We start from the raw sequence: 17,957 nt of genomic DNA on the forward strand, positions 1-17,957 counted from the left end.
AGTTTAGGGGGAAGTCCGAAGAAAGAGGGAAGTCTTGTAACAACTTGAGTGTTACCACTGTGGTGACAAATAGGGCCATATGAAAAAGGATTGCTACAAGCTAAAAAGAGAGAAAAAGGATAAGAAAAATAATGCAAATTGGGGTGCAAATAAGAAGGAAGAGAGTCCAAGGGAGGACAAAGGAAAAATGAAGATCGAGGAGATTAATGCAGTCACTGATGATAGTGACAATGACATTCTCTTCATGTCTAGTCTACCTGCAGACTTGCTTACGACTTCAGATGATGCATAATCCTAGGATTGGATTTTGGATTTTGGTACTTCATTCCATGTTACTCCCCATAGGGAATGGTTCTCCACTTATGAAAATGGAAAGACACGTTGTGTGCATCTTGGAAATAACTATGCATGTGACATAGTGGGAGCAGGTGACCTAAAGTTTTCTTTTGCAAATGGGTCTGCATTTGTTTTGAAAAATGTGAGACATGTGCCTAAGTTGACCAAGAGTTTTATTTCAGTGGGTTAGCTAGATGATGCTAGTTTTTAGATCACTTTTGTCTTTTAGAGTTGGAAAATTCAGAAGGGCTCTATGGTTTTTTCTAGGGGTGCCAAGTGTGGGACTTTGTATCCCTTACATGTATCAGAGGTGTCTGATCATGTTGTTGCAATAACCAAGCATCCAAGTACTTCTTTGTGGCATTGCAGGTTGGGTCACATGAGCCAAAATGGAATGAAACTCTTATGCCATTTGGGTTATGTACTGCATTTGAGTTTTTCTAATTTTGAATTTTATGAGCACTATCTCTATGGGAAACATACTAAATTAGCCCATAAAAGAAGGGGAAAGAGAAAGATTAAAAGGCTTGATTTGGTGCATTCAGACATATGTGGTTACATGCCTATACGGTCATTAGGCGGGGCTGAATATTATGTGACATTCATTGATAATACAACTAGGAAAGTGTGGGCTTATGCTATAGCTCAGAAGAGCATGTGTTCCAGGTATTTCAAAATTGGTTGGATTTGGCTGAAAATCAGTCAGGTAGAACACTTAAATACCTACGGTGGAGAGTATATCTCTCATGACTTTCAGCATTTTTGTGATACACGTGGGATTAAGAGGGAGCTCACATACCCTCGTACTCCAAAGCAGAATCTAGTTGCAAAATTGATGAACCGCACCATTCAGGAAAGGTTGCAATGTATGCTTTCCAATGCAAGACTTTCTGGTGGTTTTTGGGTTGAGGCAATGAAGATTGTAGTGCATGTGATCAATAGATCACCTAGCAGGAGTTTGGATTGTGGTATTCTTGAAGAGGCATGGAGTGGCAAGAAGCCCTCTTACTCTCATTTGCATATACTTGGGTGTGAGGCATATGCACGTGCCAAAAGAGCTTCGGAAGAAGCTAGATCCTAAGTCTAGGAAATGCATCTTTTTGGGTTATGGTGAAAGTGGAGAGATGGGCTATCGCCTCTGGGATCTAGAAGCAAAGAAAATCATGTGAAGCTATGATGTGGTCTTCAATAAGAAGAAGATGCATAAGAAACCCATGAGGGATGTGGAAATGAGGAGAATCACTTTCCAGGATGTGAATCCACCTGCATATGTTGATAGACAACAAGCTGTCCATGCATCGAATGTGCAAGAAATGGTGCCACCAGGTACTCCCACAGGTACACAATCAAGGGCAGATGATGGATTATCTATTGGTGGCAATGATAAGCCAAATGTGGCTGATATGCAGGTAGGACAGCAAGCTAAAATTCCCTTGAGAAGAACATCTAGAGCATCTATACCGCCTGAGAGATTTGTTCGAGGGGTAGAATATGTGATGCTTTACTGATTGCGGGGAGCCCTCTTGCTGTAGAGAGGCTATGATGCACGAGGATCAGCACGTGGGAGTATGCTATGCAATCAAAGATGAGTTTACTCATAAAGAATAAGACTTGGGACTTGGTTTCTTTGCCACATGGAAAGAAAGCATTGCCATGTAAATGGGTCTATAAGATGAAGGTCACAGGTGATAATGTGCCTAAGTATAAGACCTGTTTGGTTGCTAAAGGGTTCAAGCAAGAGAAGGGTGTGGAATTGGAGGATGACCACACTTAGATGTGTACTTGGACCTGTGGCAATAGAGGATATGGAGCTTATGTAGATGGATGTCAAGATAGCTTTCTTGCATGGGGAATTGCATGAGGAAATTTACATGTACAGTTGGAAGGATTTGACGAAAAGGGCAAAGAGAATTTGGTTTGCAAGCTGAAAAAGAGTCTCTATGGCCTTAAGCAAGTGCCTAGAGAATCATATCACAAGTTTGATGCTTTCATTTGGTCCCAAGGTTTCAAAAGAAGTGAGATTGATCATTGCCTCTACACTAAACGGGCTCAGGATAATAGCCTGATACTCCTGGCACTTTATGTGGATGATATGTTATTGACTAGCAAGAACACTTATGGGCTTGATGCATTGAAGGCCAAGTTGCATGATGCCTTTGACATGAAGGTTTTGGGACCTGCAGGTCATATTCTTGGTATGCACATCACGCGTGACCGGAGTAGGAAACTCCTTTGGCTTTCACAAAAGCTCGGGGGGGTCACTATGTATAAACCCTCTATACCACGTGTGTTCAAGGCCTATTTCTAAAATCCCTTATCTGTAAATTTTTCATTAATAAAATGTACCCCTTTTCTATACAAATCTATAAATTTTTCCCAAAACTATTTTAAATAGTCCCTTATGTATATTTATTTCTGTAAATTTTAGAAATAAAAAATATCCTTCTGTTGAACTCACGTGATAGGGTTACATATGATGAGTGACCCCCCCGAGCACAAAAGGAGTATGTTACAAAAGTGTTGTAGTGTTTCAATATGGGGGGGGGAAATTGCCTCAATATGTGAAAATGAGTGAGGCAAATAGTCTCAAATCAGATGAGGAGAGGGCCATGATGGCCAAGGTTCCTTATGCGTTAATGGTTGGGAGTCTTATGTATTCTATGATAGCTACTAGATCGGACATTGCATTTGTAGTGGGAGTTGTTAGCCGGTATATGGCTAATCCAGGAAAGAGGCATTGGGAGGCAGTTAAGTGCATCATGAGGTACATGAAGGGTACCAAGGAGGTGTGTATCTGCTTTGGCAAAGGAGAGATGCATGTATTTGGGTACACAGATTTCGACTATACAGGGTATGTGGATAGGGTATGTGGATAGTAGGAGATCCACTTCTAGTTATGTGTTCACCTTTGTAGGTGGTGCAGTGTCATGGATGTCTCGTGCACAAAAGTGCATTGCTTTGTCCACCACAGAGGCCGAGTATGTTGCAGCCATAGAGGGTTACGAGGAGGCTATATGGCTTGATGGGCTACTGAGAGATTTGGGGATTCATATAGGTGTACCGACATTGCATAGTGATTCCATGAGTGCTATAGCACGGAATCCAGTCTTTCATGCAAAGACCAAACACATTGAGATCAGGTACCACTTTATCAGAGGGAGGTACTTGAGGACATGCGCATAGAGCTTGTCAAGGTCCATACAGATGGTCCATACAGATGATAACCCTACAGATATGTTGACAAAGAGTCTATGTAGTCAGCGGTTTAAGTATTGTCATGTATTGATGGGAATTGGATAGTGTGCTCATTGGTTATTCTCCCTTAAAGGCACATTAGCCTTTAAGTGGGAGGTTGTGGGGGTTAAAGGCCACTGTACCTTAACCCCAGTTATGTACAATACTCAAACACATATATATATGGATGAAATAGAATATTAGGGTATTTTGCATAAAACTTGTGTCTCTCAAGCTCCCTCTCTCCCTCTCAGCTTCCGTTGTGTCCTCACAATATTATGGAGCCAATTCCACATATTTAAGCAACCCCTCCACCATATTATTGAAAAAGATATAAATCCTTTGTCACTAAGCCTATTACACGAGGTAAAAATTCGTTGTAAATTGGCATAGGTAGGATATACAATATGCATTTCAAAAAGATTTTTCTTCGACCCTTTTATATTGTACATCCATTCTTGGTAGGAATTGTCCATAATCCCACAAGCCTTTTGAGCCAATATAATATAAACAAATTCTTTTTTTCTTCTATAAGGAAGGGTTGATTTCATGTCATTACCAAGTCTTGGTCAATTAACTACTGTGACATGAAGTTGGGATAATAAACTTCATGCACCTCTTCACTTCCTGCTGCTTTCAAACTAACTGACAAATATATTTATAATTGATAATGGGACATTAAAAAGAAGCATTTATGCCAAGATACCACACCATACTTTCCTCCCTCAGATGAGAATGAAGATGGTAACATCCCAAGTGATGTTGTGATCAAGCATAGGGAGAAGGAAAGGATCAGCAGAGGCAATAATCTTAAGGAGCTTGTCTGCACCAAAGAGAAGAGCGATACATTGTTGAAAGAAGACCTTGCGGCTCAACATGACATGAACTGATATATATATCGAGGAGTTTGAAGGGGCTGATTGGGTCAGATGGGTAGATTCCGAGGAAACATTGCACCTCCTTCATGGACACCTTTACACTTAGCTCAAAACACTCTACAAACTATCATTAGACACAGAGGCCTATAGCTTTCAATAGAGACATGATATCAGATATTCAAATACACAAAGAGATGCACCTTGAGGTGGGTTTGTGCTGATATAAGTTTCGTGAAAACAGATAGATGGTTGAAGAGATATGCACAGTTTACTAGAAGGGAGTAAAAACTATTATGAAAATAAACTATCAAACACAGAGACTCATAACATTTTGTAGCAATATTTGATTTAAGATCTAAGCACATAGAGACATGCCCTTAAAGACAGCTTCACGCTAATATATGTTTCATAAGAAACAAAGAAGCAGCCAAAAAGTTATGGACAGTTTACTAGAGGGGGGTAAAAACTATCATGAAATCAGACTGTCAGACACAGAGATTCACAACTTTTTGCAGTAGTATCTGATTTAAAATATATCAATATGTGCCTTAAAGAGAGCTTCACGATGATATAAATTTCATTAAAATCGGAACTCTAACAGGGGGTCAAACTATCATGAAAACTACCCTCCACCCATGCTAATTTCGCCTGAGCAAGATGCTCCCTCAAGACTCCACCTTCATCAACGATCCACCTCTCATAGATTTCACCTAGAAGAGGGAAAGAAGTTGGCATGGTGGCTCAGGAAACAGATGGACCATATGTGCACAGTGAGTGGCCGAATAGAAAGAACTTTCAAGGCTTTGAAAGAAAGAAAAGGGAAGAGACACTCAAGAGAGAGAGAACCTGAAGTGACCTTCATTACCAATAGAGTGAGACTCCACTCCAATGCAACTCAAAACACTATAAATACAAGGGAGAAGAAGAGGTTTCATATGTACAAGAGGGAGCCGAATCTCCAAGACTACTCATAGAGAGAAAATGGACTAGAGAGAGATGGACTCAAGAGTCTACATAAGAGAATATCTACAAGAGGGAGAGAAGGCTCATGGAAGAGGCTTGAGGACACTAGAGCTACAGCAACATGAGGCCTACTAGTGGAAGATATTGATGAACAAGGGAGAGGAGGGCTCCTTTTATAGAGATTTTGTTACCCTCCTTCACCCATTTATAATTGCTGCCTGTAGATTCCTTTTCCCATCAATCAAATAAGCCCGTATGTCACCATCCATGTCCTTTTTGGCTACTCTTGCCATGTGTCCCATCAAAAGATGCTCAAGACTCTTAAAATATTGAGAAAGTCAAGAGTCTCCCCACATGGAGCCCATAGGGACCCTCTCTTTTCCATATGTCCACATCCTCCTTATTCCACATAGGAATTCTAGAAGGATTCCTCTTGACTTTACACTCCTCCACAAGCCTTCCACACGCTTGGCATGTGATTTCTCTTATATTATTGGAACACATGGACATGAGCCCACTTCTTTATATGACTCACTCTTCCTATTTTCTAAAAACCCTATAATATCCCATACACAAATAACTCTCACCCCATACCAAGGTATTTATAATTCATACCTATGGAATTTACAATGAGCCATTCCACTCATCCTCTCAATCCCATATAATATCATAGAAAATAGAAATAAGTGAGAGCCGCTAGGCTATCACTTGATACTCAAACTCTTATCAAACATAGAGAAAAACAATACCAATGCCAAATTCAAAATATCAATTTTTGGCATCACATCTTTCCCCCCCCAGCAGATCCTCTCTAATGATAGAGAGGGTCTACTGGCCCCCAAGGTGGTTGAGCATAGAAGACTTTAAGGCGATACTCATTGGTGCATCCGGGTATCACCATGCCATCAACATCCTCAAGCTGATAGGTTCCATTCATGAACTTCTTTTTTACTCGATATGGTCCCTCCCATTGGCCGATAAACTTTTTGTCTAGTTGCTTGTCCAGACGGCTATCAAATCTCATTACCAAATCTCGTTCTGCAATATCTTTCTTCTTGCATAATTTGGTGTCAAGACGGGCCTTGCGCCTTTTTTGAGAAGATTCCAAGTTTTGTAAGGCCTATAATCTGCATTCATCCAAGGCTTCTAGCTGTACCAAGCATTGAGCATAGGCATCCTCCTGTCCTTCTATTCTTGCAATAGTAGTGTGAAGACTATGTATCTCCAATTCAATGCGTAAAATGGCTTCTATTCCATACACTAGTTGGAATGGTGTAAACCCAATAGCTAGCTTGTGTGTGGTTCTGTAAGCCCATAAAACTGCTACCAAGTGCCTATCCCAATGCCTTTTTCTTGGTGTCTACAAGCTTTCCCATTGAATTGCACAACAATCCATTTGTTTTCTCAGCCAAGCCATTACATTGGAGATAGTATGGCATGGACATGCTATGATTTATCTTTAGTTTATGCACCACATCTTCAATTAGTTCATTTCTAAAAGAGGTTCCTCCATCAGTGAGAATTTCCAAAGGACAACCAAAGGTGAACAAATTTGATCAAAGAGAAATTTTGCAACTGTGCTTGCCTTGCTATTGACTATAACCTTGGCCTCTTCCCATCGAGTCGCATAATTTGTGACCACCAATAAATAATGCTTGCCTTGAGATGAGTGAGGGAGTGGTCCCACAAAGTCCAACCCCCACCTCTCAAATGGTCCATATGCTGGAATAGGCTTTAAGGGCCCAAGAATCAACTGTTGCCTTCCAAACTTTTGGCATACTTTACAACTTCGACACCATTCATATATATCCTTATGGAGGCGTGGCCAAAAGTAACCTACATTAAGAATTCTCCTAGTTGTGCTTGCTAAAGCAAAATGACCAGAGCATTCATGACATGGTCACATTGCGGTCTCATTTGGACATGGCAAGGTTCAACATCTTTCACCTGACGATATTTATGAACACATATGGCTAATTGCTTGAGTACTCGTTTGGACATGGCACATATGGACGATTTATTAAGTACGCATTTGGACATGGCACATATGAATTACTATTGAGTACTTATTTAGACACAATCACCGTTCTCGAATGCCCATTTTCTTAGTGACTTCTGGATGTTCTTTGTAATCTCGAATGCTCGTCTTCCTGGTTGTTCGGTTAAGATAACCTACCATCATGGACATTGCAAAGGACATACATGGAGGCACGTCTATGATGAGGGGTTGATTAGTTAGGAGTAGTATATTCGGGCTACTAAAGTGTCCCCCCAAGTATTTAAAAGTACTTAAATAATGACAATATTGTAAATAAAGACTTGATTTTCCATACATTGATCTGTTGTGGAGTTAACTTCTTAGGAAACATGCCTTCTTCCACATATTGCTGAACATCTTGCAGTTCTGGCCATCCAGTGTCTACCAAAGAAACCACCCCCCGGTCTTGTACTACAATGGCTTGAGTAGCTAACTCATCTACTCTTTGATTTTATTTTCTGTTTATATGAACAAACTTGCAAAAATCAAATTGACTACATAGTGCCATAGCCTTTTGATTAAGCTCCTTCAAATGAGGACCTCTTGTCTTGTAATGCCCTTGCATTTCCTTTATAATAAGCTGAGAATCTCCTCTTACTTCCAATTCTTTAACTTGACTTTGAAGACAACCCTCCAGACCAAGAATCAAAGCATTATACTCAGCTGCATTGTTAGTTGTGATACCTGGAAGCTCTTGTCCTCTTGTTCATACTTCTTGACCTTTAGAATTCATCAAGACCATCCCCCCGGCTCCTTGTTGGCATGAAGGATTAAAAGCCCCATAAAAATACAAAACAAAAGCTGTTGGTGGTATATCTCTTTCATCTTTAATGTTCTCCTCTTACATTTCTATTCTGCTCCTAGATCCTCCCATCTTGTGAGCAAATCTGCCATAGTGGACCTAGTGGTGTTTTTAGTGACAAAAGAGAAAGAGAACTCTTGAAGCTCTGACCACCATTTTGCAAATCTCCCCCCAGGATTAGGCTTGCGAACTAGATATGCTAATATAGACTGAGAGGTAAGGAAGAAAAATGGTCGAGGTAATAAATAGGAGTGAAACTTTCTGACTGAAAACACCAAAGAGAGAGCTTGCTACTCCATTTCTTCATACCTTATTTCCACCTCTGTAAGCTATCAGTTGGCATAATAGATGGGTTGCATTCTACCTGCCTCTCCTTTTTGTAGCAATACAGTACCAACTAAATGCAAAGTTACACTTGGATTTACATAAAAGTCTTAAGACCAATCAAGGGGCTTCAATATTGGGCCCTTACTCATGGCCTCCTTAAGTTGCTGGAAAGACTCTTGTTGCTCCACACCCCATTGGAAAGAAACTCCTTTTCTTATCCACAAGTTCATGGGATGAACTATCTCTATGAAATCATCACAAAAGCGTTGATAATACTTGCTCTTTCCTAGAATTCTGCAAACACCAGTGACACTCTCAGGACTTGGCAATGCCATGATTGCTTGGACCTTGTCAGGATCCTTTTGCAGGCCTTCTTCAAACACAATATGCCCCAACAAGACTACTTTTGTTTGAGCCAAATGACACTTGCTAGGATTTAGACACCCTTTTTCTTCATCAATCCTAGCTAAGGCCATCTTTAACTTCTCCATGTGATCTATGCGCCGAGAATAAATGCAAAAATCATCCAAAAACACCCTTATGAACTTTCCCAAGTAAGGCTCAAGGACTTGACTCATGAACCTTTGAAATGTAGCTGGTGCATTGGTCAACCCAAAAGGCATCACTCTATAAGCAAAAACTCCCCAAGGTGTGACAAATGATGTTTTCTTTTGATCTTCCTCCCGAATACGAATTTGAAAGTACCCAGAATACCCATCACATATAGAATACATCTCATGCCCTGCTACTTGGTCTAGTATTTCATCTTGAAATGGCAAAGGAAAATGAACCCTCTTAGTGCATGCATTCAAAGGATGAAAGTCCACATAGACTTGCCACTTATTTCCTTTCTTTGGTGTGGCAACTACAGGAGATATCCATTCTGAATCATCAATAGGAAAGATGAATCCTGCCTCAAGTAGTTGTGTTACCTATTTCTTTAGTGCCTTAGCTTGGATCACCCCCAATCGCCTTAAGCGTTGCACAACTAGCTTGCTTTCTAGCTTCAACTCAATCTTGTGCTCCATAAGAGAGACTGGTCGAACCTGTGAATAGCTTGTTGCAAAGAGACATGGAAAATCATCTAACATATCCAAGTACTGGAGCTGATAGAGAATCACCAAGAAGCTCTTCATTGCATTGGTGTCGTTTAGTGTGCTCCACATCCTCCACAAGAAGTGTCTCTATAGGATCTTCTTGCACCACCACCTTGTTCCTTCCGGACTCATCCCGATCAGCACCAAGACAAAGACCAAAGGCCACTCCTTCCACCTCACCCTCTGAGTGGGACTCCTCGATGGAGCTACACCTTGTCTCTTCTTCTTCATCCGTTAAGTCAGAGCTTGAACTCTCTGATGTTTAAGACTCCTCCTTGTCCTTTTTGCGTCTTCTGATGTTGTAGCGCACCTTCTTATCATTTCCCTACAAAATCAATTCTCCAGTATCCCACTTTTGAATAGCCTTAACCTTGTGTAGCCAAGGCCTTCCCAAAATCAATGGATAGGCACGTGCACCTGGCTTGGTAGGGATCACATGAAAAGTAGTCGGCACAGAAATTCCACATACATCCACTTCAAGATTCTTCACAACTCCCAAGGTCTTAACCCTAGTGTTGTCAGCCAATTTGATGTGATAAGGAGAGGTAGTACTAGAGTATTTTAAATCAACATCTATCATGGTCTTCTCACTCATGACATTAATCAATGCACCTCCATCAATGTATACATTAGAAATCACTTGACCATCAATGATCACATCAACCATAGGTACATCATCACCAACATCTATATCTACCTTTTGAACAACGGAATGGCACTTTTGTTCTTTTTCTTCTTTGACACTCTTGTGCTTGCTAGATTTCCCCATTCCTTCTGTAGTTTTGGAGACAAAGCAAGTAATTGACCAAAGGTGATATGAGCTTCCTTTTCTTTAAGGTCGGACAACAAGTCATAGCTTCTAATTCCTTGTCCTAAAGGAAAGTCTGACTGGCTAATTCTCCTTCTAGATGCCTTCTTTTTCTTGCTACAGTGTTCCTCTTCTCCTGATGTTCCTCATCTACTTCTTCCTTGCTTTCTTCTTCTTCTTTTGCTTTACCACACCCCCGTTTAGCCATCATTACCTCTCTTTCCTCATCCCTTGAAGAAGCTTCTAACAAGGATACTTGTTTTACTTCTTTCTTTCTCAATCTAGGACACTCAGGGTGATAGTGACCTTTTTTATTACATTCATAGCAAGTGACCCCACTTTTATCTCGAGGCCTACTATTTTCACTCTTTGGTGCTCTAGGTTGTCGTGCATTAACCAAATGCAATTTCAAATCAGCAAATTATGCCATTAATTGGGAGATATTATGATCTAACTCAAAGGACTTTAGTACCTGAGGAGTGCCCATTACCTCCACATTAGAAGTTGAAGCTATTGAAGACACAAAAGAGGATTCGATCTTTAGAGAAGCTTCTTTCTTGGTCGCAATGCAAAGTGCCTCCACGTATGTTGTTGGATCTTTACTCATTACTTTTGAGAAAAGATGATAGAACTGGTCCAACTGCAACATCAAAGCATTTGGCAACTCCACTGAAAGATTTCGATTAGACAACTAATGTGAGACAAAAGATTTTGATTAAAACACTAACATGAGATTGAAGAATGAGAAGATCAACTCAAAGATTTGATTACCAAACAAACATGAGACTGAAGTTTGAGAAGGTCAAGCTCAATGAACTCTCTCCCTATTTAAGTGCAGTGTAGACACAACCTCGGGGGGGTCACTATGTATAAACCCTCTATATCACGTGCGTTCAAGGTCTATATTTAAAATCCCTTATGTGTAAATTTTTTCATTAATAAAATGTACCCCTTTTCTATACAAATCTGTAAATTTTTTCCAAAACTATTTTAAATAGTCCCTTATGTATATTTATTTCTGTAAAGTTTAGAAATAAAAAATATCCTTATGTTGAACTCACGTGATAGGGTTACATATGATGAGTGACCCCCCCGAGGACACAACTAAGAGCCCATTATGAAATCTAGCCCCAAAACTCTATACATCGATCCACTACAACGAATATATGGCATACCCAAATAACTTTGGAATGTTGTTTTTCTATCTAAAAGCAATGTTGGATAGCATCCTTGTAGAAAAAGACGCGGAGAAGGAGGAAAATAACTGCAAGGAGGACATGCTTCGGTGGTGGGTGTATTACTTGGAGTCTTTTAAGGTACTTGTCAAGATCATGATTTAGGTTTCTTTTGGTAGGACATGATAGAGGTGCAAAGATGTATAGAGCGCAAAGACCAAGATAAAGAGCCAGACCCCCAGTGAAAGGAGGAGTTACTATGGGTATATAAGTCAGTAGAGTCAAGCAAGCAGTGTGTAATCCAACTTCCGTTGTGCAGCAAACTAGCCTCAAGAGCTGGGAGATGCTTGCCATAAAGAGGCTGATAAGATAGTTGGGAGTCTAGAATTTCCTTGAAAAAGACAAATGTCGCTATGTTTTGAAACAATAAAAATCTTGCAGACATTTCCTAGACCTGCTGATTTTGTATTGACATGCTTCCATGTTAGTTTCTAAATGCTTTAAGTAGCCCAGTGGTTGAAATCTGACAACTAACAATAACCAATCTAAAGGGCACTAGTAGTGTGCAACAAATTTTAGGATAGCATGACATTAGTGTTAGGATAGCACAGTAGTAGTGCAGGATAAGTTATTGCCAGTGCAATGGTTGGTTGCACTAGGATATGAACAACCACCAATGCAGTGGTTTGCTACTATTATTACAAGATGAATGGATTTGTACGATGGTCGTTATGGGAAAGCGTTGTGGTGGTTCTTGGGATACACTAAAAGCAAGCATGGGATGAAATCTGACAGCTAACAAAAGGATAAATAGTCTAAAGGGCATTGTTTTAGTATAGCACTATGCAATAAATTTTAGGATAGCTCGGTAGTAGTGTAGGGATATCATGGTAGTAGAGCAGGATAAGTTATCGCTAGCGTAGTGGTTGGTTTGAACTAGGATATTAACAGCCACCAGCATAGTGGTTTGCTTCTATTATTACAAGATGAATGGATTTGTAGGATGTGTGGATTAGTTATGGGAAACCAACGCAGTGGTTGTTGGGATATACTAAAAGCAAGCATGGGATTTACCAAAACAATTTAATAAAACCAGCACAGTGGTTGTTTGGGATATACTAAAAAGTAGTTTGCCAATGATGATGGTGGGCTTCACGGGATTGCTCTTATATAGCCACCAATCGTAGTCGGTTAGACCCAATAGGGAGACCAATTGGCCCAAAACGGCCAACTGGAGGTTGGTCTCGAAATAGGCCACCAACCACATGTTAAAACCGTGGCATAGAATAGAGCAACTAACCTACGGTTTCATTTGGCCCAGAGCCATTTGGGATCATCTGGGGTTCCAAATGGGCCCCGCAACCCGAGAGTGGGCTGCCTTGGGAAATGGTCCATCTACCCTCAGTGTGGTCAGTCATGGGATGCCTTCCTGCACTTGCACGTAGCCTAGTTGACAGTGTGCCAACTCTCTCTGAAGCCGTCCAGCGATCAGGCCACACATGGCCCCCATCCAACCAAGACCTACTAGATAACCGAGCTACTCAAATGCCTTCTCCTCATATGGAGGGCTTACAAGTAGAGTTAGCTGGTTTCCGCGTAGTTATAGGAGAGTGGAGCATTGATATCTAACACCCCCCCTCAATGTCCACCCACAAGTGAACTTACTTTTTCAGCCCAATGCCAAGTCGATGAAGATGCCTCTCATGCAAGTCTCTTCCAAGAGCCTTCGTGAAGATGTTTGTAGCATTCTCTGTAGTCGGACAATACACCAAGTCGACCTCTCCATCCATGATGAACTCGTGTATAAAGTGATATTGAATCTCAATGTGTTTTGTGCGAGCGTGGAACAGAGGGTTCTTTGCAATTGCCATGCAACTCTGATTGTCACTTGATAACTGCGTAGGCTTGTTCTGCACTGCACCAATGTCCCTAAAATCCTCTTCAACCACACTTCCTCACAAGAAGAAAAACATAATGATTTGTACTCAGCCTCGGTAGAAAAAAGAGCAATTGTAGGTTGCTTCTTGCTGACCCATGACACAGCTCCAGATCCAAGTGAGAAAAAGTAACCTATCACTAATCTCCTACTGTCCACGTCTCCTGCCCAATCCGAGTCACAGAATCCGATCAAGGTGTTGCCCTTGGTATAGGTGATGCCATAATCAAGTGTGCCTTTGATGTATTTTAGCACCCACATCCTTGCCCTCCAATGGTTCTTCCGAGGCTTATTGCAAAACCTACTTAGTACACCAGTTGCAAAACTGATGTCTGGCCATGTGTTGCACAAGTAAATCAAACTACCCATAAGGCTTTTGTACTTCGCTTCGTCCACCAGTGGTGATGAATCCTCGTTTGAGAGCTTCATGTCAACCTCCATAGGGGTGCCAACTATCTTGCACTCAACCATGCCAAATGCCTTCAGTATCTCTCCAACATACTTCAGTTGTGAAATAAAGATCTGTTTTGGCTCTTGCCAAACTTCAATCCCCAAACAGAAATGCATCAGTCCGAGGTCTGTCATTTCAAACTCTCTTCCTATAAAATGCTTTGTCTATGAGACCTTCTCTTCATGATTCCCTGTTATGACAAGGTCATCCACGTAAAGGACCATGATCATACGCCTGCCTCCTTCTCTGTAGATATACAAATTTGCATCAGATGGGCTCCTCCTGAACCCGGTTTGCAGAAAGTAGGCATCAGTCCGCAAGTACCACGCGTTTCAACCCGTAAACCTCGTGGTTGTTCCATGTATACCTCCTCTTTGAGATCTCCATTCAGAAAGGTGGATTTTATATCCATCTAAAACACGGGCCAACTTTCCTGTGCTGCTAAAGCCAAAACACTACAAATTGTGGTTAGTCGAGTTATGGGAACAAAAATATCATGATAATCAAAACCATGTACCTTTGCAAATTCTTTTGCCATGAGCCGAGCCTTGTACTTATCCAACATGCCGTTGCACTTATACTTGGTCTTGTACACCCACTTGGTGCTGATTACCTTGCATTTTGGCAGTCGATCCACAAGGTCCCAAGTGTTGTTCTTCATTATGGAGCCATACTCCGATTGCATAGCCTCCATCCACCTATCATCACCTTGTGCTTCTTTAAGACACTTGGGTTCTTTAGCACGGATCACCTCTGTCATCAAAGTGTAGTTGAGCAAGTGTTCCAGCGCCCTTCTTTGCTCCTCTAATCTCTTGGACCGGCAATGTTCAGATGGTTCCTCATCAATGGCTGGAGGTTCTTTGCCATCCAAAAGCTACTTTACCCACTTCGGGAATGGCCGTTGCCGTTGTGGTTCTGTAGGCTCTTCTTCCTCTTCTTTATCTTGAATCCTTCTAAGCACTATTGGGGGAGTTCGGTCTGTTGTTGGTGGTTATACTAGATGGATATCCTGGTTTTGGTTGTCTGCAAAGGAAGCATCCTCCTTCAATTGATCCGGCTATTTTGAGAAGACCACATCGCGACTTACTACTACCTTCTTGGTAACAGGATTATAGAGATGGTAACCCTTCGCCTCTTCACTGTAGCTGAAGAAATTACAGTTCTTGCTCTTCGGTTTGCATTTGGTCCTGTTAGCATCAGGGACATGCACAAAACAGTCACATCCAAAAACTTTGAAATGTGCAGCTGAATGTTTCTTACCAGAAAAGGCCTGCAGTGGAGTCATCCCATTCACAGCCTTCGTGTAGCTACGATTCAGAATGTAAACTACCATGTTACATGCTTCAGCCCAGAAAGTCTTTGGCAAACCTTTCCCTTTTATCATACTCTTGCCAATTTTACAGATGACGTGCATCTTGCATTGTGCTACTCCATTTTGCTATGATGTATGTGGCGGGGGTTTCTGCCTCTTGATCCCGTGACTTTTGTAGTAACTTTCGAATTCACTTGATGTGAACTCACCACCTCTGTCTGATCTCAACTTCTTCACCTTCCTCCTCGTTCCTTTCTTGACCATTACATGCCATTCTTTGAACTTACTAAAAGCCTCATCTTTAGTCTTCAGGAAGTATATCCATATCCTTCTACTATAGTCGTCGATCAGCATCATGAAGTAGTAGGAACCACCCAAAGCTTCCGTCTCCATCTTTCTGCAAAGGTCCGTGTGAATGAGCTCTAGAGGAGTCTTTGCCCTGCTCGCCTCTTTAGGAAAGGGCTGCCGATGCTACTTGCCCATCATGCAAGCTTCACATACATCGGGCCGATCTATAGTTTCTAGTAGGTTTGCAATCATTCCAATTTTATGCATCTCCTTTAAAGAACTAAGGTTTATATGACCGAACCACTCATGCCACAGCTTAGTGTTGCTCAGATTGGCTCAAGCACTGAAAGCTGAGAGCTCGTAGATGTTGTTGCGTCGTGTACCTTTACCAATGACCTTCCGTTGAAGATCCAAAATCTGTGCACCATTCTTATCGAAGTGAACTTTGAGGTCCCGATCCATGATCGCAAAAACGGACAACAAGTTCCTCTTGATATCTGGCACATAAAGAACATCGAACAGCTGTTTTACAACTCCATCTGACTTGAGAGCAATCATACCTTTTCCTTTTGCTGGACATTTTGCATCATTGCTGACTGCTACTAGGATGTCATTCCCTACCGGATGTAGAGAGGTATACCAATCCTTCTGACTGGTCATGTGGCACAATGCACCAGTGTCAATAATCCAAGGTTCATCTGTAGGTACATGAATTGCCTCCCTACAAATCTCCTCAATTACTACGAATAGCTCTACTGGTACTACCTGCGTGCTGTTACTAGAATCTTTCTTTACTCCATTCTTCTCATCTGTAATCTTCTTCCGGCACTCATTGTGCTTGTGCCCTGCCTTGTTGCAATAGAAGCACTTGATCTTCTTCCTCAATAGAAGCACTTGATCTTCTTCTTTCTCTTTTTATCATCAGAAGAAGATGGGTTACCAGAGTCCTTACTCTTACCTTTCTTTGATCTAGCTAAGAAAGCCGAATCTTCTCTATTCCTCGTCTTTTGACACATCTCCTCCTCTAGAAGCATCACGCTGAAATCCTCAAAGTTGAGGGGCGGATTTTTGTTCTGCGTATTCAATGCCATAACAAGACCATCGTACTTCGGTGGGAGAATCCGCATGCACCTTCGTTTTAGATTCTCGCTAATGATGGTGATGCCAATCGCAATCATCTGATCACGTAGATTCTTCACCCTGGTGATGAACTTCTTTGCCGTTTCAAACTCAGACAGTTTCTCATTCGTGAGTTGAGTCTCCAGATTCTGAATCTGCATCTGATTCATGGTCTCGTATTGATTTTTCAAGATCGTCCATGCCTCCTCTACTGTGGTAACATGTTGAATTAACGCCATGATAGAATCACTTATACTACAAATAATAGAACACAGTGCATCTGCATTTCTTCTTGTCCATGTGAGAATCTGATCCGCAGTTGGTACTATCTGTTGTCTTGCATTGGCTGGATTCGGTCTCGCAAACAGCTTAACGTCAACCCCAGTACCAGTATCCCAAAGCTCGTATGTGCTTAGGATGGGTCTTCATCTTGAACTTCCAGAGTGGATAGTTAGTGTCGTCCAACTTTCCGCTTTCGCCAAATGGTGGGATTCGCAGTCTTGTGGGCTGGGCCATCTCTCACAATCTACTCACAAACAGAAACACACTACCAAATCTTCTTGCTAGAGCCCAAGCTCTGATACCATGTAAGAAAACAATACATCTGTGCTCAACAGATAACAGGATCTCGTATGCAAGAGAGAAAAGCAGATAGTATGGAGAATCAAAAATTTGATTACTGTAAAACTGATACAATAGATGGCGCTGCCTCCCAGCCGTGCGTTCCTATGTAAGAAGCTTCGATGGTGTGCTAGAAACAGTAGAGGATGGAGGCTAGATGCTAAGGAATCAGGGTTGCTGTAGCCAATGATGATGATGGGATTCACAAGCTTGCTCTTATATAGCCACTAGTCGTAGTCGGCTAGAGCCAATTGGGAGACCGACCCAGTCGGCCCAAAACGGATGACTAGAGGTCGGTCCTGAAACAGGCCACCTGTTGAGATATCAAGCTCTACCCCCGATACATCTCCTGGATGACTATCATTTATGTCACCGCCTATGTTAGTTGTACTCGTGGTGTAGTTAGACTACCACGTATGTTTTTGGTTTGGGTTCACATATGAACCACGTATTCTAGGTTTGACATATAGGGTATTTCCCTCTTCTATTGTATTGTTGTTGTGTGCAAAAAGTGAAGAAAGACTTCACCCTCCAACTTTGTGTCCTCTCTCTTTTGTGTGTTGTGAAGAAAG

This window comes from Dipteris shenzhenensis, chromosome 9 (assembly GCF_047967505.1).
Source record: "Dipteris shenzhenensis isolate YYH24624 ecotype China chromosome 9, Dip_SZ_1.0, whole genome shotgun sequence".
NCBI lineage: Eukaryota > Viridiplantae > Streptophyta > Polypodiopsida > Gleicheniales > Dipteridaceae > Dipteris > Dipteris shenzhenensis.